Source organism: Salvelinus alpinus, chromosome 14 (assembly GCF_045679555.1).
Source record: "Salvelinus alpinus chromosome 14, SLU_Salpinus.1, whole genome shotgun sequence".
NCBI classification, from domain to species: Eukaryota; Metazoa; Chordata; class Actinopteri; order Salmoniformes; family Salmonidae; genus Salvelinus; species Salvelinus alpinus.
The window spans coordinates 37,824,890-37,846,309 of record NC_092099.1 but is presented as its reverse complement, the minus strand read 5'-3'; the positions used below and the strand labels follow the sequence as shown (position 1 = coordinate 37,846,309).

The 21,420-nt window shown below is 41.6% G+C and overlaps 1 protein-coding gene across 17 annotated transcripts in view; it reads right to left on the bottom strand.

The window, feature by feature from the left end:
- The window catches only part of LOC139538886 (microtubule-associated protein 2-like), a 167,047-nt gene extending 146,066 nt beyond the window's left edge, over nucleotides 1-20,981 (bottom strand). For 14 of the 17 annotated variants that reach the window (XM_071341419.1, XM_071341417.1, XM_071341427.1 and 11 more), the window contains exon 1: nucleotides 20,887-20,981. The gene's annotated coding sequence lies outside the window, so the exon portion shown is untranslated. The remainder of the gene's footprint in view (nucleotides 1-20,886) is intronic. The other 3 variants (XM_071341420.1, XM_071341418.1, XM_071341422.1) reach the window with 2 other exon arrangements.
- Nucleotides 20,982-21,420: the final 439 nt, after the last annotated feature.

Here is a 21,420-nt window from a genome sequence, read left to right as displayed (position 1 = left end):
TCAAATAGTCCTACTGTGAGGAACTATTAGGCTATAATTCGGAATGGATGTTAAAAAAACGGACTTCGTTGACTTACTGTGTGAGGAGAAGAAAAAATTACTAAGAAGCTCAGCTTATTAGTGGCATACTGGTAAGATAAGACAATCAGAAATCAACCATCCCCAAATGGGCACTTTCCTACATTGGCGCGCAGCAGGCCAGGTAGGGTACTTCTATGCCTGCTGAGGTGCGAGTGCACTCCCTCAACATTAATAACAAGGAGAAACCAGACCCATGCTCATTGCTCACATGGAACACTCCAAAAAAGACTATGAAACTAAATCATAACTCAGAAATGTTATGAAATAAACCAAAACTTGTTGCTCACAATGTTTCCACTCCAAGAATGAGAACCGTAAATGACTGTAAGGCTAATTAGTAATACAATGCAGTAACAGAAATTAATGTAACTAAATGACGGGGATTAACGGTACATTTACTACTGGTGATATGTAATGGGGAATTGATAAAAAATAAACAACGAGCAAACAATTCACACAATGAAACAATGAATGCGCAAGATTTGGCGGGAGCCAGCGGAGTTCATTCTGGAGAGAGATGTGCCCATAGGCAATCTTCGCAACACAACCCTTCCCTTCTTCTTGACAACATTTTTAATTATACTCAGGACACATTATCTCCAAACGTATTTAGATGCTTTTCACTGACAGTCCAAACTCAATAACCAGCTAGGCTCTAACTCCCCTAGCTCCACAATGAGATAGGGTGCAGGCCAGGCAGCAGACTGTTAGCCAGCCTGCCAGCTTAGTGGAGTCTGCCACTAGCACAGTCAGTGTAGTCAGCTCAGCTATCCCCATTGAGACCGTGTCTGTGCCTCGATCTAGGTTGGGCAAAACTAAACATGGCGGTGTTCGCCTTAGCAATCTCACTGGAATAAAGACCTCCTCCATTCCTGCCATTATTGAAAGAGATTGTGATACCTCACATCTCAAAATAGGGCTACTTAATGTTAGATCCCTCACTTCCAAGGAGGTTATAGTCAATTAACTAATCACTGATCATAATCTTGAAGTGATTGGCCTGACTGAAACATGGCTTAAGCCTGATGAATTTACTGTGTTCAATGAGGCCTCACCTCCTGGTTACACTAGTGACCATATCCTCTGCGCATCCCGCAAAGGCGGAGGTGTTGCTAACATTTACGATAGCAAATTTTAATTTACAAAAAACAAAACGACGTTTTCATCTTTTGAGCTTCTAGTTATGAAATCTATGCAGCCTACTCAATCACTTTTTATAGCTACTGTTTACAGGCCTCCTGGGCCGTATACAGCGTTCCTCACTGAGTTCCCTGAATTCCTATCGGACCTTGTAGTCATGGCAGATAATATTCAAATTTTTGGAAAAGTCCACAGACCCACTCCAAAAGGCTTTCGGAGCTATCATCGACTCAGTGGGTTTTGTCCAACATGTCTCCGGACCTACTCACTGCTACAGTCATACTCTTGACCTAGTTGTGTCCCGTGGAATAAATGTTGTGGATCTTAATGTTTTTCCTCATAATCCTGGACTATCAGACCACCATTTTATTACGTTTGCAATCGCAACAAATAATCTGCTCAGACCCCAACCAAGGATCGTCAAAAGTCGTGCTATAAATTCTTGGAAACCCCAAAGATTCCTAGATGCCCTTCCAGACTCCCCGTGCCTACCCAAGGACATCAGAGTACAAACATTTGTAACCACCTAACTGAGGAACTCAATTTTACCTTGCGCAATACCCTAGATGCAGGCGCACCCCTAAAAACAAAAAACATTTGTCATAAGAAACTAGCTCCCTGGTATACAGAAAATACCCAAGCTCTGAAGCAAGCTTCCTAAAAATTGGAACGGAAATGGCGCTACACCAAACTGGAAGTCTTCCGACTAGCTTGGAAAGAAAGTAATGTGCAGTATCGAAGAGCCCTCAGTGATACGCGATCATCCTATTTTTCAACTTATTTGAGGAAAATAAGAACAATCCCCCCCCAAAATAATTATACTGTCGCAAAGCTAACTAAAAAGCAGCATTCCCCAAGAGAGGATGGCTTTCACTTCAGCAGTGATAAATTCATGAACTTCTTTGAGGAGAAGATCATGATCATTAGAAGGCAAATTACAGACTCCGCTTTAAATCTGCGTATTCCTCCAAAGCTCAGTTGTCCTGAGTCTGCACAACTCTGCCAGGACCTAGGATCAAGGGAGACACTCAAGTGTTTTAGTACTATATCTCTTGACACAATGATGAAAATAATCATGGCCTCTAAACCTTCCAGCTGCATACTGGACCCTATTCCAACTAAACTACTGAAAGAGCTGCTTCCTGTGCTTGGCCCTCCTATGTTGAACATAATAAACGGCTCTCTATCCACCTGATGTGTACCAAACTCACTAAAAGTGGCAGTAATAAAGCCTCTCTTGAAAAGGTCAAACTATCGGCCTATATTGAATCTCCCATTCCTCTCAAACATTTTTGAAAAAGCTGTTGCGCTGCAACTCACTGCCTTCCTGAAGACAAACAATGTATACGAAATGCTTCAGTCTGGTTTTAGACCCCATCATAGCACTGGACTGCACTTGTGAAGGTGGTAAATGACCTTTTAATGGTGTCAGACCGAGGCTCTGCATCTGTCCTCGTGCTCCTAGACCTTAGTGCTGCTTTTGATACCATCGATCACCACATTCTTTTCGAGAGATTGGAAACCCAAATTGGTCTACACGGACAAGTTCTGGCCTGGTTTCGATCTTATCTGTCGGAAAGATATCAGTTTGTCTCTGTGGATGGTGTGTCCTCTGACAAATCAACTGTACATGTCGGTGTTCCTCAAGGCTCCGTTTTAGGACCACTATTGTTTTCACTATATATTTTACTTCTTGGTGATGTCATTCGGAAACATAATGTTAACTTTCACTGCTATGCGGATGACACACAGCTGTACATTTCGTTGAAACATGGTGAAGCCCCAAAATTGCCCTCGCTGGAAGCCTGTGTTTCCGACATAAGGAAGTGGAAGGCTGAAAATGTCCTACTTTTAAACTCAGAGAAAACAGTGATGCTACTTCTAGGTCCCAAGAAACAAAGAGATCTTCTGTTGAATCTGACAATTAATCTTGATGGTTGTACAGTCGTCTTAAATAAAATTGTGAAGGACCTCGACGTTACTCTGGACCCTGATCTCTCTTTTGATGAACATATCAAGACTGTTTCAAAGGACAGCTTTTTTCCATCTACGTAACATTGCAAAAATCTGAAATCTACTGCAATGCTCTACTTTCCGGCTACCCAGATAAAGCACTAAATAAACTTCAGTTTGTGCTTAACACGGCTGCTAGAATCTTGACTAGAATCAAGAAAATGTATCATATTACTCCAGTGCTAGCCTCCCTACACTAGCTTCCTGTTAAGGCAAGGACTAATTTCAAGGTTTTACTGCTAACCTACAAAGCATTACATGGGCTTGCTCCTACCTATCTTTCAGATTTGGTCATGCCGTACATACCTACACGTACGCTACGGTCACATGCGCAGGCCTCCTTATTGTCCCTAGAATTTCTAAGCAAACAGCTGGAAGCAGGGCTTTCTCCTATAGAGCTCCATTTGTATGGAATGGTCTGCCTATCCATGTGAGAGACACAGACTCGGTCCAGACCTGTGAAGGTCTACATTTTTTTCTGAGATCTTGGCTGATTTCTTGTGATTTTCTCATGATGTCAAGCAAAGAGGCACTGAGTTTGAAGGTAGGCCTTATAATACATCCACATGTAGACTTCCAATAATTTGAGTCTATGTCAATTAGCCTATCAGAAGCTTATAAAGCCATGACATAATTTTCTGGAATTTTCCAAGCTGTTAAAGGCACAGTCAACTTAGTGTATGTAAACTTCTGACCCACTGGAATTGTGATACAGTGAATTATAAGTGAAATAATCTTTCTTTAAACAATTGTTTGGAAAAATGACTTGTGTCATTGTCACGCCCTGACCTAAGAGAGCTTTTTATGTCTCTATTTTGGTTTGGTCAGGGTTTGATTTGGGTGGGCATTCTATGTTCATTTTTCTATGTGTTGTTTTTCTTTGTTTTGGCCGGGTATGGTTCTCAATCAGGGACAGCTGTCTATCGTTGTCTCTGATTGGGAACCATACTTAGGTAGCATTTTCCCACCTGTATTTTGTGGGTAGTTATTTTCTGTTTAGTGTTTTCTGCACCTGACAGGACTGTTTCGGTTTCGTTTATTCACTTTGTTATTTTGTTCTAGTGTTCAGTTTAATAAAAATCATGAACACTTACCACGCTGCGCTTTGGTCTAATCCTTCTTCATGCAACGATGACCGTTACAGTCATGCACAAAGTATATGTCCTAACCGACTTGCCAAAACTACAGTTTGTTAACAAGACATTTGTGGAGTGGTTGAAAAACGAGTTTTAATGACTCCAACCTAACTATATGTAAACTTCCGACTTCTGCTGGAGCGCGTGCTACGGGTGGGTGTTGTTATGGTGACCAGTGAGCTGAGATAAGGCGGAGCTTTACCTAACAAAGACTTATAGATGACTTGGAGCCAGTGGGTCTGGCGACAAATATGTAGCGGGGGCCAGCCGATGAGAGCATACAGGTAGCAGTGGTGGGTGGTATATGGGGCTTTGGTGACAAAACGGATGGCAATATGATAGACTGCATCCAGTTTGCTGAGTAGAGTGTTGGAGGCTATTTTGTAAGTGACATCGCCGAAGTCAAGGATCGGTAGGATAGTCAGTTTTACAAGGTTATGTTTGGCAGCGTGAGTGAAGGAGGCTTTGTTGCAAAATAGGAAGCCGATTCTAGATTTAATTTTGGATTGGAGATGCTTAATATGAGTCTGGAAGGAGAGTTTACAGTCTAGCCAGACACCTTTGCTATTGCTATTTGTTCTGCCAACTTTGCAAGAGAATGTGTCAGTAATGAGCTACACTGTGAAGAGGTTATTGTTGTCAGAAGTTGTTGTGAATTTGTCATTTCTTGCAAAAGTCACAATAACTGTCTGGCAAAATGTTGCCAGTAACCTACAGAACACTTGCTGCCACTAGCAATCTTGCCAGTAACCTACTGTGCCTTCACTGACTCTTCTGTTGACAACATACACATCACTTGCTGATTGGCAGCATACTGTAACAGCAGCAGCCTATCAGAAAATTGCAGGTGTGGCTTATTTGAGGCGTGGCTTTCAGCTAGCTCTTTTTGATCTCCCATAAGAGGGAAAGTCATTCCAGTTAATCTAGTGTGTTCATAAACATTAGGCTAGTACACTGCCAGTTATGCAGCTTTGTTAACCCTGTCAGTTCTGAGACCCTAGTTGAAATTGGCTTTTTGTTTATCTGACATTTGTCTACATGTTCAGCCCTTATATTTAGCCTCACAATTAAGTATTTTGCCATTTCCTTTTAATGGCAACCAGGGCTACAAGTGGAACATAAACAATTTGGCATAAATTGTTGCATTAAAGACTTTAATTTACAAATGTCTTGTAAAAAACTAAGATCTGCCAAAATAAAAACCCAATAAAAAATATATTTATATGAATGCTGTAAGTACAGAAATAGTTTATTTGCTGGGACATGAATATCCAACTAGTCAGTGACAACTGTGTGGAGTCTGGAGTTTGTGACAGCAAATATGTGAGCTTATTACACTATAATAGACACAATGTCCTGGGATTTTCTATGATCTTCTATGTAGAGAACCCCTTTCCTTCTAATGACTCCTGTGTAGCTTGTGAGCTGTGTTACATGTTCGTGAGAGTTTGTAGCTCAAACCATTCGCACTCTACAGACCCTTTTGGGATCTGCACTTGTCTCACAAAAACTGTTCAAGCTCAGCCCCTGTTAATCACACAGACTAATGGTTGTTATCTCCGGATGCAGAATAAATAGACAAATCCAATGGTACAACCAAGAAGTCTGTAGCACACAATGTTTAAAAGGGGTTAAAGTCCAAAACGCGCCGGCGTTACGGTGGGGCTAATTGGGTTAAAGGCTGACATAAGTGCATGTGATACCAAAGAACCATAAGGTATTTAATTTGTGGTTAGTCACCATGTCAAATCAAATCAAATCAAGTTTTATTTGTCACATACACATGGTTAGCAGATGTTAATGCGAGTGTAGCGAAATGCTTGTGCTTCTAGTTCTGACAATGCAGTAATAACCAACGAGTAATCTAACCTAACAATTCCACAACTACTACCTTATACACACACAAGTGTAAAGGGATAAAGAATATGTACATAAAGATATATGAATGAGTGATGGTACAGAACGGCCTAGGCAAGATGCAGTAGATGGTATCGAGTACAGTATATACATATGAGATGAGTAAAGTAGGGTATGTAAACATAAAAGTGGCATAGTTTAAAGTGGCTAGTGATACATGTATTACATAAAGATGGCAAGATGAGGTAGATGATATAGAGTACAGTATATAATATACATTATATATTAAGTGGCATTGTTTAACGTGGCTAGTGATACATTTTTTTATCAATTTCCATCAATTTCCATTATTAAAGTGAGCTGGAGTTGAGTCAGTATGTTGGCAGCAGCCACTCAATGTTAGTGGTGGCTGTTTAACAGTCTGATGGCCTTGAGATAGAAGCTGTTTTTCAGTCTCTTGGTCCCTGCTTTGATGCACCTGTACTGACCTCGCCTTCTGGATGATAGCGGGGTGAACAGGCAGTGGCTCGGGTGGTTGTTGTCCTTGATGATCTTTATGGCCTTCCTGTGACATCAGGTGGTGTAGGTGTCCTGGAGGGCAGGTAGTTTGCCCCCAGTGATGCGTTGTGCAGACCTCACTACCCTCTGGAGAGCCTTACGGTTGTGGGTGGAGCAGTTGCAGTTGTAACTGTAATACTCACTTTCCTACCTGACCATAAGGTCAGTGAGTGTAATGGATTAGCTTCTATAAGTTACTGTGAATTTCACAATAACCCACTTGTTACTAGTTGACAGTAAGTTAATGAAAATTAAACATGAACTTCCTGTGAAACAACTGCAATTAAGCTACTGGAAAATGCACAGTAACTTAACAGTGCAGCTCTTGATCGTCACACATTTTTTATTTTTTTTATTTTTTATTAATATATATTTTTAAATTTTATCCCCTTTTCTCCCCAATTTTCGTGGTATCCAATCGCTAGTAATTACTATCTTGTCTCATCGCTACAACTCCCGTACGGGCTCGGGAGAGACGAAGGTCGAAAGTCATGCGTCCTCCGAAGCACAACCCAACCAAGCCGCACTGCTTCTTAACACAGCGCGCCTCCAACCCGGAAGCCAGCCGCACCAATGTGTCGGAGGAAACACCGTGCACCCACCCCCCTCGGTTAGCGCGCACTGCGCCCGGCCCGCCACAGGAGTCGCTGGAGCGCGATGAGACAAGGATATCCCTACCGGCCAAACCCTCCCTAACCCGGACGACGCTAAGCCAATTGTGCGTCGCCCCACGGACCTCCCGGTCGCGGCCGGCTGCGACAGAGCCTGGGCGCGAACCCAGACTCTGGTGGCGCAGCATAGCACTGCGATGCAGTGCTCTAGACCACTGCGCCACCCGGGAGGCCCCCGTCACACATTCTTACACAGATTGCAGCACTGACCATTTTAGACATGCTCAACTTCCATTTACCTAATGATGAAACCAGTTAAACTGGTATAACACTTCCACTAACAGTTGGCACAAATACATCATATTTTAGACCATGACCCAAATATGCTAATATGCCCCGCAAGCAAATTTGCCCCACCTACATTTCAAAGTGCAGTAATGATTGTAACTAATGCTGTGCTTGTAACCAAGTGGGAAATGGAAATTTACCACATACGACTGCAAAAATCCACTTGAACAGACCTCCAACTGGTAGTTACTTGTTTTAAATTAGTGAGTGTAATTACTAGTGGTTAACAACTAGTGGGAAACGCCTCCATCATTCCTGAGCTCCGACTTCTCCTACATGCTGACCTATAAAGTCACCTACAAAGGACATGACCTCGATAACAGCATTTTAACCATTTAAATGTAACAAAACATTATTTATTAAAAGTATTCTATTAATATGGTTTTTGAACTCTATAATTTGTTTACAAGCATGATAGCTGTACTTTTAGTTTATGGTTAACGCAGCTTGTTGGCCATTAGCCAATTGGCATTTCCCAACAATTTCAAAGAAAGTGAATGCATCCAACTGGTATTTACGACTTTACAACTGGTAAATTCAAACCTCCCACATGGTTATGAATATATTGGATATATGTGTTGTACACCAAGGAACAACACTGTACCATAATCGTACTCTTATTTTTGATAGAATGTGGATACACCACAACGTTCATAAAAATGGATCGCTCCTACAGACAATGAGTCACGTGGCTGTGGCTTGTTATATAAAGCAGGCATCGAGGCATTCAGTTACTGTTTGCTTGAAGATTAGAATGGTCAAAACGAGTGACCTAAGCGACTTTGAGCATTCAGAAACGGCCGCACTCCTGGGCTTTTCACGCACGTGTCTAGAGAGCTATCTTCCTGTAGGTTTTCGTTCCAACCCTAATCTAGCGCACCTGATTCTAATAATTAGCTGGTTAATCAGCTGAATCAGGAGTGTAGCTCTCCAGGAACAGTGTTGGAGAGCCCTAGACTCTAGGGTTTACTGAGAATGGTGTGACAAACAAACAACCAGTCAGCTCGTTGATGGGGGAGAGAGAGAGAGAGAGAGAGAGGTGTACTGTAAAGAGAAGTACAAGTATGAGTATAGGGTCCAAACTAAGAGGCCAATGATGTCGATGCCAGGGAGGTCTGCTGGTAGCTGGTTCCGCTGTAAAGCTCTATGTTCTGTATGGTGGTGCTACTAGTCTAGTGATATAGTTCCTCTCCTCCCTGCAGTAGAGCCTCTTAGTCCACTCTATTCTGGATCTTTAAGACTCGGCTTCCAGAAATAAGACCTGGAACACGCATGGGCCTTCTGACACACACAGGGCATTACGTCAGGCTTTGGCCATAGTGAGTGGGGAGTACTAGCCTGTGGCAGGTGCTCTGTGAGAGGATGCTGATGGGATTCACACACACACACACACACACACACACACACACACACACACACACACACACACACACACACACACACACACACACACACACACACACACACACACACACACACACACACACACACACACACACACACACACACACACACAAACACACACACAGGGAGAGAGAGAGTCAGGGTGCAGATTATGGCTGGCTGCAGCAGCACTATTACAGGCAGACAGGCAGGTTATGTAAAACTGCTGCTGCACCACTATCTATCTGACATAACCTGCAGCCTGGCATTACCTCATTTCACAACAGCATCTCAAATTGTATCCTATTCCCTATGAAGTGCTCTACTTCGGATCAGGGCCTATAGGGCTTTGATGTAGTGCACTATATAGGAAATAGGGTGCCATTTTGGACACATCACTGGTCAAAAGTAGTGCACGACATAGGGAATGGGGTGCCATTTGGAAACAGTCAAAATCTTGTGTGCGCTAGTTAGCTAGCATGTATGCTAGTGACCTCTCTCTGTCACTAGAGATTAGGCATTACCTAACCTGACACCAGCCCAGCTTCACACTAGACAATGTCTATATAAACATGGACTACACAGAACTTTTCATTCATAAAAACAACTCTCTCCTTCAGGCAAATCAGTAGCAAAGTGGTACAGATTCAACATATTATCTCAGCAATACAAATCAAATCAAATTGTATTTGTCACATGCGCCGAATACAACAGACCTTAAAGTTAAATGCTTACTTACAAGCCCTTAACCAACAATGCAATTTTAAGAAAATAAAAATAAATACAAAATAAAAGAAGCAAATAATTAAAGAGCAGCAGTAAAATAACAATAACAAACCTATATACAGGGGGTACCGGTACAGAGTCAATGTGAGGGGGCACCGGTTAGTCGAGGTAATTGAGGTAATATGTACATGTAGGTAGAATTATTAAAGTGACTATGCATAGATAATAACAGAGAGTAGCAGCAGCGTAAAAGAGGGGGGGCAATGCAAATAGTCTTGGTAGCCATTTGATTTGATGTTCAGGAGTTTTATGGCTTGAGGTTAGAAGGTGTTTAGAAGCTTCTTGGACCTAGACTTGGCGCTCCGGTACTGCTTGCCGTGCGGTAGCATAGAAAACAGTCTATAACTTTGGTGACTGGAGTCTCTGACAATTTTATGGGCTTTCCTCTGACTCCGCCTATTATATAGGTCCTGGATGGCAGGAAGCTTGGCCCCAGTGATGTACTGGGCCATTTGCACTACCCTTTGTATCGCCTTATGGTCAGATGCCGAGCAGTTGCCATACCAGGCGGTGATGCAACCGGTCAGGATGCTCTCGATGGTGCAGCTGTAGAACCTTTTGAAGATCTAGGGACACATGCCAAATCTTTTCAGTCTCCTGAGGGGGAAAAGGTTTTGTCGTGCTCTCTTCACGACTGTCTTAGTATGTTTGGACCATGATAGTTTGTTGGTGATGTGGACGCCAAGGAACTTGAAGCTCTCAACCTGCTCCACTACAACCCTGTCGATGAGAATGGGGGCGTGCTCGGTCCTCCTTTTCCTGTAGTCCACAATCATCTCCTTTGTCTTGATCACGTTGAGGGAGAGGTTGTTGTCCTGGCACCACACTGTCAGGTCTCTGACCTCCTCCATATAGGCTGTCTTGTCGTTGATCAGGCCTACCAACATTGTGTCATTTGCAAACTTAATGATGGTGTTGGAGTCGTGCCTGGCCGTGCAGTCATGAATGAACAGGGAGTACAGGACTGAGCACGCACCCCTGAGGGGCCCCCGTGTTGAGGATCAGCGTGGCGGATGTGTTGTTACCTACCCTTACCACCTGGGGGCGGCCCGTCAGGAAGTCAAGGATCCAGTTGCAGAGTGAGGTGTTTAGCCACAGGGTCCTTAGCTTAGTGATGAGTTTTGAGGGCACTATGGTTTTGAACGCTGAGCTGTAGTCAATGAATAGCATTCTCACATAGGTGTTCCTTTTGTCTAGGTGTGAAAGGGCAGTGTGGAGTGCAATAGAGATTGCATCATCTGTGGATCTGTTGGAGCGGTATGCAAATTGGAGTGGGTCTAGGGTTTCTGGGATAATGGTATTGATGTGAGCCATGACCTACCTTTCAAAGCACTTCATGGCTACAGACGTCACTGCTATGGGTCGGTAGTCATTTAGGCAGGTTACCTTAGTGTTCTTGGGCACACGGACTATGGTGGTCTGCTTGAAACAGACTCAGACATGGAGAGGTTGAAAATGTCAGTGAAGACACTTGCCAGTTGGTCAGCACATGCTCGGAGTACACGTCCTGGTAATCCGTCTGGCCCTGTGGCCTTGTGAATTTTGACCTGTTTAAAGGTCTTACTTACATCGGCTACAGAGAGCGTGATCACACAGCTGGTGCTCTCATGCATGTTACAGTGTTACTTTCCTCAAAGTGAGCAAAGAAGTGATTTAGCTCGTCTGGTAGGCTCGTGTCACTGGGCAGCTCTCGGCTGTGCTTCCCTTTGTAGTCTGTAATAGTTTGCAAGCCCTGCCACATCTGACGAGCGTCGGAGCCGGTGTAGTACGATTCGATCTTAGTTGCTGTATTGACACTTTGCCTGTTTGATGGTTCGTCGGAGGGCATAGCGGGATTTCTTATAAGCTTCCGGGTTGGAGTCATGCTCCTTGACAGTGGCAGCTCTACCCTTTAGCTCAGTGAGAATGTTGCCTGTAATCCATGGCTTCTGGTAGGGGTATGTACGTACAGTCACTGTGAGGACGACGTCATTGATGCACTTATTGATGAAGCCAGTGACGGATGTGGTGTATTCCTCAACACCATCGGAAGAATCCCGGAACATATTCCAGTCTGTGCGAGCAAAACAGTCCTGTAGTTTAGCATTTGCTTCATCTGACCACTTTTTTTATTGACCGAATCACTGGTGCTTCCTGCTTTAATTTGAGTTTGTAAGCAGGAATCAGGAGGATAGAATTATGGTTAGATTTGCCAAATGGAGGGCGAGGGAGAGCCAAATGGAGGGCGAGGGAGAGCTTTGCGTCTCTGTGTGTGGAGTAAATGTGGTCGAGAGTTTTTTTTCCCGTCTGGTTGCACATTTAACATGCTGATAGAAATTAGGTAAAACAGATTTAAGTTTCCCTGTATTAAATTTCTCGGCTACTAGGAGCGCCGCCTCTGGATGAGTGTTTTCCTGTTTGCTTATGGCCATATACAGCTCATTGAGTGCGGTCTTATTGCCAGCATCGGTTTGTGGTGGTATATAGACAGCTACGAAGAATATAGATAAACTCTTTAGGTAGATAGTGTGGTTTACAGCTTATCATGAGATACTCTACCTCAGGCAAGCAAAACCGCAAGACTTCCTTAGATATCGTGCACCAGCTGTTTACAAATATACATAGACCGCCACCCCTTGTCTTACCAGAGGCTGCTGTTCTATCCTGCTGATACAGTGTATAACCCGCCAGCTGTTGTTATTCATGTCGTCGTCCAGTCACGACTCGGTGAAACATAAGATATTACCGTTTTTAATGTCCCATTGGTAGGATATACATGCTTTTAGTTAATCCACTTTATTATCCAGTGATTGTGTGTTGGACAAATGTACCGATGGCAAAGGCAGATTAGCCACTCATCGCCGGATCCTCACAAGGCACCCCGATCTCCGTGTCTGAGTAAATCCCTTTCGTCCTACTCATTAAAGAAAAATTATTTGTCCAATTCAAGGTGAGTAATCACTGTTCTGATGTCCAGAAGCTCTTTTTGGTCATAAGAGACGGTAGCAGCAACATTATGTACAAAGTAAGCTACAAGCAATGCGAAAAAACTAACAAAATAGCACAGTTGGTTAGGAGCCCATAAAACGGCAGCCATCCCCTCTGGCACCATTATCAATCACAGTAGGCAAAAGAGTGATCAAGACCTTTTCACTTTTAATGAAACAGAAGTCTATCTGTGTTCCGTTGGAACTCTCTCAGGGGCCTACTTTGTGTGTGTGTGTTTGTTTGTTTTTGTTTGTTTGTTTTTTCTTTCCTTATGAGGACCAGAAGTCTTTAAAAGCTGGGCAGTATTTTTGCATTTCATTTACTTCTGAGTATTTTGTAATGTGTAATACACTGAGCTGAACTACACTAAAATGTATTTTGAAACAAGATACTTTCGAGAGCTGTATTTTGTATTTTCTAAATACTTTCTATACAATTTTTTATAGCGGTTCCCCATTTTGTGGCCCTCTTTCCCCTTGCATTGGTATCAGAAGTCTAATAACACTATTGTGTGATAAGAGCGTCTGCTAAAGGAACTAAATATAAATGTCAAAATAGACAATTGCAAAGCATGCTGAGCATTATTCTAACAACCTCCACCCCGAAACAAGGTTTTGTCTAGAAAGGATACAGCCTTTGTCAAAATTGATTTTTTTTTGTAGGACGTTTAGGAGAATTTAAGCAGTAGGTTAAGCTATATCCCAATTAGACATGACCCTGAAACAAGGCCAATAATAATACCCAGTGTGCTTTGCAGTTCATTTTGGCATGTTTATTTTCACCTATACGGTACATTGGTCATTTAGCAGACACTCTTATACAGATTGATTTACAGTTAGTGCTACAACTAAGGTAGTTAAACAACAACATATCAGAGTCATAGCAAGTAAAACGTTTCTGTAAACATTCCTGAGAATGTTATTTCGCTACCCACTTGGAAATGTATTTCTTTATTTAAAAAGTATTGTATTACATACACATTTCAAATTATTTTGTAGTTTATAAGTATTTTGAAGTTTATTTTGCTACACTGATCTTTGTAAATGTATTTGGTAATTTTTGCCAATCCCTGCTGAAAACAAGGAACAAGTGGGGACATTTCACCCATCCCCACAAGGAAAAAGCATTAGGGGTTATGTTTAGGGTTACAATTATGGATAGGGGTTAGGTTTAGGTGTTTGGGGTTAAGGTTAGGGAAAATAGGATTTTGAATGTTAATCAATTGTTTGGTCCCCACAAGGATAGTAAACTAAATACACAGTTGAAGTCGGAAGTTTACATACACCTTAGCCAAATACATTTAAACTCACTTTTTCACAATTCCTGAAATTTAATCCTAGTAAAAAATTCCCTGTCTTAGGTCAGTTAGGGTCACCACTTTATTTTAAGAAAGTGAAATGTCAGAATAATAGTAGAGAGAATGATTTATTTCAGCTTTTATTTCATCACATTCCCAGTGGGTCAGAAGTTTACATACACTCAATTACTATTTGGTAGCATTGCGTTTAAATTGCTGAACTTGGGTCAAATGTTTTGGGTAGCCTTCCACGAGCTTCCCATAATAAATTGGGTGAATTTTGGCCCATGCCTCCTGACAGAGCTGGTGTAACTGAGTCAGGTTTGTAGGCCTCCTTGCTCGCACACACTTTTTAAGATCTGCCAACAAATGTTCTATAGGATTGAGGTCAGGGCTTTGTGATGTCCACTCCAATACCTTGACTTTGTTCTCCTTAAGCCATTTTGCCACAACTTTGGAAGTATGCTTGGGGTCATTATCCATTTGGAAGACCCATTTGCGACCAAGCTTTAACTTCCTGACTGATGTCTTGAGATGTTGCTTCAATATATCCGCATAATTTTCCTCCCTCATGATGCCATCTATTTAATGAAGTGCCCCAGTCCCTCCTGCAGCAAAGCACCCCCACAACATGATACTGCCACCCCCGTGCTTCACGGTTGGGATGGTGTTCTTCGGCTTGCAAGCCTCCCCCTTTTCCTCCAAACATAACGATGGTCATTATGGCCAAACAGTTCTATTTTTGTTTCATCAGACCAGAGGACATTTCTCCAAAAAGCACGATCTTTGTCCCCATGTCTGGCTTTTTTATGGTGGTTTTGGAGCAGGAGCTTCTTCTTTGCTGAGCAGCCTTTCAGGTTATGTTGATATAGGACTCGTTTTACTGTGGCTATAGATACTTTTGTACCGGTTTCCTCCAGCATCTTCACAAGGGCCTTTGCTGTTGTTCTGAGATGGATTTTCACTTTTCGCACCAAAGTACGTTCATCACTAGGAGACAGAACGTGTCTCCTTCCTAAGCGGTATGACGGCTGTGTGGTCCCATGGTGTTTATACTTGCATACTATTGTTTGTACAGATGAACATGGTACCTTCAGGCATTTGGAAATTGTTCCCAAGGATGAACCAGACTTGTGGAGGTCTACAATTTATTTTCTGAGGTCTTGGCTGATTTCTTTTGATTTCCCCATGATGTCAAGCAAAGAGGCACTGAGTTTGAAGGTAGGCCTTGAAATACATCCATAGGTACACCTCCAATTCACTCAAATGATGTCAATTAGCCTTTCAGAAGCTTCTAAAGCCATGACATCATTTTCTGGAATTTTCCAAGCAAGGCACAGTCAACTTAGTGTATGTAAACTTCTGACCCACTAGAATTGTGATACAGTGAATTATAAGTGAAATAGTCTTTCGAACAAAAAGAACATTTATTGTGTAACTGGGAGTCTCGTGAGTGCAAACATCCAAAGATTATCAAAGGTAAGGGATTAATTTTATTGCTTTTCTGACTTTCGTGACCAAGCTAATTTGAGGCTAGCTGTTCTTACTGTTTTGTCTAGTGATTGATAAACTCACAAACGCTTGGATTGCTTTCGCTGTAAAGCATATTTTCAAAATCTGACACGATAGGTGGATTAACAACAAGCTAAACTGTGTTTTGGTATATTTCACTTGTGATTTCATGATTATAAATATTTTTAGTATTTTTTTGGAATTTGGCGCTCTGCAATTCAGCGGTTGTTTACGAAAATGATCCCGCTAAAGGGATCCGTGCGGCAAGAAGTTAACCCTTTGAGCATGGTGAAGTTATTAATTAGATTTTGGATGGTGTATCAATACACCCAGTCACTACAAAGATAAAGACGTCCTTCCTAACTCAGTTGCCTCAGAGGAAGGAAACAGCTCAGGGATTTCACCATGGCCAATGGTGAGTTTAAAACATTTACAGAGTTTATTGGCTGTGATAGGAGAAAACTGAGGATGGATCAATAACATTGTAGTTACTCCACAATACTAACCTAAATAACAGAGTAAAAAGAAGGAAGTCTGTAGAGAATACAAATATTCCAAAACCTAAATTCTGTTTGCAATAAGGGACTAAAGTAAAACATACCAAACAATTGCAAAGAAATTAACTTCATGCCCAGAATACAAAGCGTTATGTTCGGGGCAAATCCAACACAACACATCACTGACTATCACTCTTCATACCACAAGAATGGTGGTGGCAGCATCATGTTATGGGTATGCTTGTCATCAGCAAGGACTAGGGAGTTTTTTGTGGGGGATAAAAATAAATGGAATAGAGCTAAGCACAGGCAAAATAGAGGACAATCTTGTTCAGTCTGCTTTTCAGCAGACACTATGAGGCAAATTCACCTTTCAGCAGAACAATAACCTAAAACACAAGGCCAAATATACACTGGAGTTGCTTACCAAGACAACATTGAAGGTTCCTGAGTGGCCTAGTTACAGTTTTCACTTAAATCGGCTTGAAAACCTATGGCTGTCTAGCAATACTCAACAACCAACTTGACAGAGCTTGAATAATTTTTTTGTACAATCCAGGTGTGCAAAGCCCTTAGAGACTTACCCAGTAAGACTCACAGCTGCAAACACTGCCAAAGGTGATTCTAACATGTATTGACTCGGGGTTGAATACTTATATAATCAATGTGTTTTATTTTTCATACATTTTTTACAAAATGTTTGAATTTTTTGTGTAGATCTTTGGCCAACAAATTACAATTAAATCCATTTGAATTCCCCTTTGTAACACAACAAAATGTGGAATAAGCCAAGGGGTGTGAATACTTTCTGAAGTTACTTTATGTATTACAATGAACTATCTCCGTCAACAGTCATACAAATTATATGAGAGCATTTCTATGCAAATTATTCTCCAATAAAAACAGTTCTGCTGTTACGCAAGCTCTAAAAATGCTATCATTGAAAGCATGAACATTTACCATGGTAAATGAATATATTGACGACAAAAAAACATAGGGTAGTAGTCTGCATAAATCAATCTACTGAAAATATTAAAGTAGACCGATCAAGAGAGATAAATGAAGAGTGAAAAGCGGTCTTTAAATTAAGCACATTTTTACTCCTGAACTTATTTAGACTTGCCATAACAAACGGGTTGAAAACTTATTGACTCAAGACATTCCAGCTTTTCATTTTGTATTAATTTGTAAAATTGTCTAAAAACACAATTCCACTTTGACATTATGGGGTATTGTGTGAAGGCCAGTGACACGAAACCTCAATTTAATGCATTTTAAATTCAGGCTGTAACACAACAAAATGTGGAAAAAGTCAAGGGGTGTGAATACTTTCTGACGGCACTGTATATATCTCTATGTATAAACAACCTTTTAGTGCACCAGGCTTTGGGTCAATTCCACAAATTAAATTATACTTAAATTCTCTCTCCCTGTAAATTACATTTAATTCAATTAAATTCCCCTGAATTCTAATGATAGGCACATTCTAATAATTAAATTCCCAATTTAATATTATCCCCAACAATTCACCAATTTCCAATTCCAATTCAATTTCCTTAGGCTGATCATGTCACAGTTCAGACAGCCTAGCCCTAGCTATACTGGAAATATAGAAATACAGGTTGAAATGATTCAAAACAAATCCTACAGTCATTTTTGTATACTATGTGCATTCATCCCATTAACTGGGAAATGTAAAAAATATTCAATTGCAATTCAATTCCAAAGAAGAAATGTTTTTACAATTCCAATTCAAAAAGTATAATTCCAATTCAATGAAAATGTAATTATAATTGACCCCAACACTGCAGTGCACTACTTTAGACCAGCGCCCAAAGGGAACCTTCAGTTTGTCCTCCTCCTGAACAAAGTGCAAACACACACACACACTGGGCCAGAAGTGACCTGCGTTTAACAGACAGCCAGAACAGAGAACAGTGAGCAGAAAGGGGCTAGCTCCTCCGCAGCACTTGCTAGACATTTAAAAGAGCTGGAATTCACCTGTGGGTTTTTCATTGCAACATAGCCTTTGCATATTTGACTATGTAAACCATATAACACACATTACTGTAATACCTCTATTAGTTTACACAATTTAGTCATTTAGCAAACTCTCTTATCCAGAGCGACTTACTGTAGTGAGTGCATACATTTTCATACTGGACCTACGTGGGAATTGAACCCACAACCCTGGTGTTGCAAGCGCCATGCTCTACCAACTGAGCCACACGGGACCCTACAAAGCAGATACCATTAACCCTAGTGACCTGGTTCACTAAGTACACAGTCCTTGTGGGCAGAAAGCATAAGACACACACACACACGCAATGATTTACACAAGCATGCACATCAAACTAGGTCTATGCAGCTATATATAATCCACAAGTGTGCAACGGGATGCTTCACTTCAGTCCCATTTCTCCTCATGTACCAAAGGGAGAATAAATACTTTCATGTCTTGCCATGGCTGGCCAGTAACAGAGAGATGTTCACACAGACCAAAGGCAGACAGGCTCAGATCCCAGATAACAGATGTCTATCAGTCAGTAGAGAGCTCAAGCAGAGGAAACCAGCAGGAAGACTATAACATCTAGAGTCTTCAAGAGGTCTCATGACAGAGACAGGACCTGACAATAACAAAGTCTGACTGACCACCAACCACCACTCCCCAGAGACGAGAGACAGAGAGATACAGAGAGAGAGAGACCCGGAGAGACTCCGTTCTAATCCTGAAAGTATCAGGCCATTAGTACCTGGACATACAGACAAGACCATAACCACCATGGAGGAAATAAATCAATATAGCTTTAATATCATGTCAATCTGATTAAACTGAAGAGTATCTACATTCCAATCAATACCTTTTAGTATTTAAATAAAGTCTCAAGGGTTTACCTTCAGCCTGATATCTTGTTGTCACATACAGTACACACACAGTACAGGCCTCCAAAATGGACGATGGCCGCTTCAGCATCTAAAGAGCCCCACAGTATTAGTCAGCAGTGCTCTAATTCTCTCTCAATAAAAGCTTTCGAGATGAACGCAAAGGACACTCCACTCCCAGTACTGTAGCTGTGTTGCAGGGGCAGTGGAAGCACACTCATAGCTAGCCTGGATGCCAGTCTGTTTCTGCTCTCTTGCCAACTCCTTGTCTCTCATTGCCACTGTCATACCTTATTTCCACGAGGAGTTGGCAAGAAAGCAGAAACAGACTGGCATGCAGGCTAACTCATAAGAGCTCTCCTCTGTTCAAGCTACTGTATTGTAAAGGCTGTACGACAAGGTAAGAAATAGAATACATCATATGTCACAATATTCATCCTCTGTTGTCAAGGGGGATTCATTTGAACAATGTTTTCTACAAGAGATTGTACACATTAAATGATCCAGTGTTAAATCAACACAGAGTGTTAAATTGAACACTTACAGAGTTAATGTAACACCTGAATCAACACTAGTAATGTTACTAGGTAACATTGGCCAATTTGCTCTATATGTAATCCCACTGTAACATAATGATAATAACATGCATGAATTATTATTTGACTGATCCATAGTGAAGACCTCCATGGAGGAAAACAATAAAGCTCCTACATATGCAGTAAGGTAGGATATTGAAGAATTACCATGATAATGAACCAATAAAACCTTGTGACTCAGCATCGTGTGTGTGTGAGAGAGAGGGGGGAGTGAGAGAGAGAAACAGGCAGACGGACAAGACGACAGAAATATAGACAGACAAAGAGAGGGGGGGAAATACCAATCTCGCCTAGCCTCAAGCACCTTCTATTGCTTCCACCGTCACGAATCATAGATCAGCTATAGCCTACCTGCTAAACTCAACTATAGCTCTCCTAGTCTAAAACGATCCAAAATCTGTAGCCTATCCATAGATAATGAAGATGAAATCTGTCTAAATCAAACAAGAGGCCCCTTTGTCTTAACAATAGAAACACGTAACAGTTAGGCTAAACCAATTCAAAACATCTCCTGTAGGCTTTTTGAACGAAACTGGGGAGAAGGATTTGATAGCTTACAGAATCGGTCATGAGTTAACCGGGACTGCCGATGTTTCAGCACCTTACGTGCTGGACCTAATAGAAGCAGCGCGTCAAAATCACCGGCGTTCTGCAGACCGGCTGGTTGTGACATCGACCGACCGTTCTCCCTGCAGCGCCGACTATGCGTTCACCGCAGATCAGCAATTCACATAAATAGGCTATAACAGCATACAAATTCTATCAATAATATTTTATTTCGTGTAGCCTACCAAGATAAGATGATTGATTGGTTGGTTCAATATGCTACAGCCGCCAACAAACTACCAATAAACCGTTCTAAGTGATCCATTATGGGCAGGATTTGCGAGTCCCCATCTTCAAGTGTGACCTTTTAAATGAAACAAAATGCTCAAATGTAGGTGGCGTTGGAAGTGACCACAAAATATGTCTAGCTGCCCGGCACTATTTAGCCGTCCCAACAGTGGAAATGAACAATGAATCCTTTCTCTTGATCGATTCATTGGGGTAGCTCACATTATTTCTGCTCATGCACTGATGCACACAATTAGAAAACTTCATAAAACCAACACGGTGATGTGAATTAATAAAATACTAGAAGATACAGGCAAAAACACCAGACCATTTTCACTTAGTCTACATTCTGTTTTCAATTAATATAAATACATATGTCATCTTTACCTGTTCGGTGCAGTGGCTGGCTTCGCAGTAGAACTCGCTCTTGCCGGAGCGCAGTGACTGGCAAAGGAATCCTGGGCCCACTTAGCCCCTCCCGCTACTCCCTGACTACCGTAAGTATTTCAACAGGGGCGCTACAGAATTCACACAATGATAACAAGTCCATTAATATTTCATAAACCATTCTAACCCTCATTAATTGACTTGAAAAAGCAAATGATTTTAAAAAGCTAATTAATCACAATGGCAGTTGGTTAGGCGATTATTTAGTTATTATTAAGGTGCTAGACAGGTGCTAGACATTCAAATAGGTGCAAGACATTCAAAATAACACTCAACACTAGAAAATAATATGAGGCCAGAGTGGAGCATCAGTGGTGCCATTGGTTTTATCCCAAATGGCATCTTATTGCCTTTACAGTGCACTACTTTTGACCAGGGCCCAAATAAATAAAACAAACTAATTGGGCCATATAGGGAACAGGGTGCCCTTTGGAATGCAACTATGATGCTCGTTACGACTCACTGAAATACAGT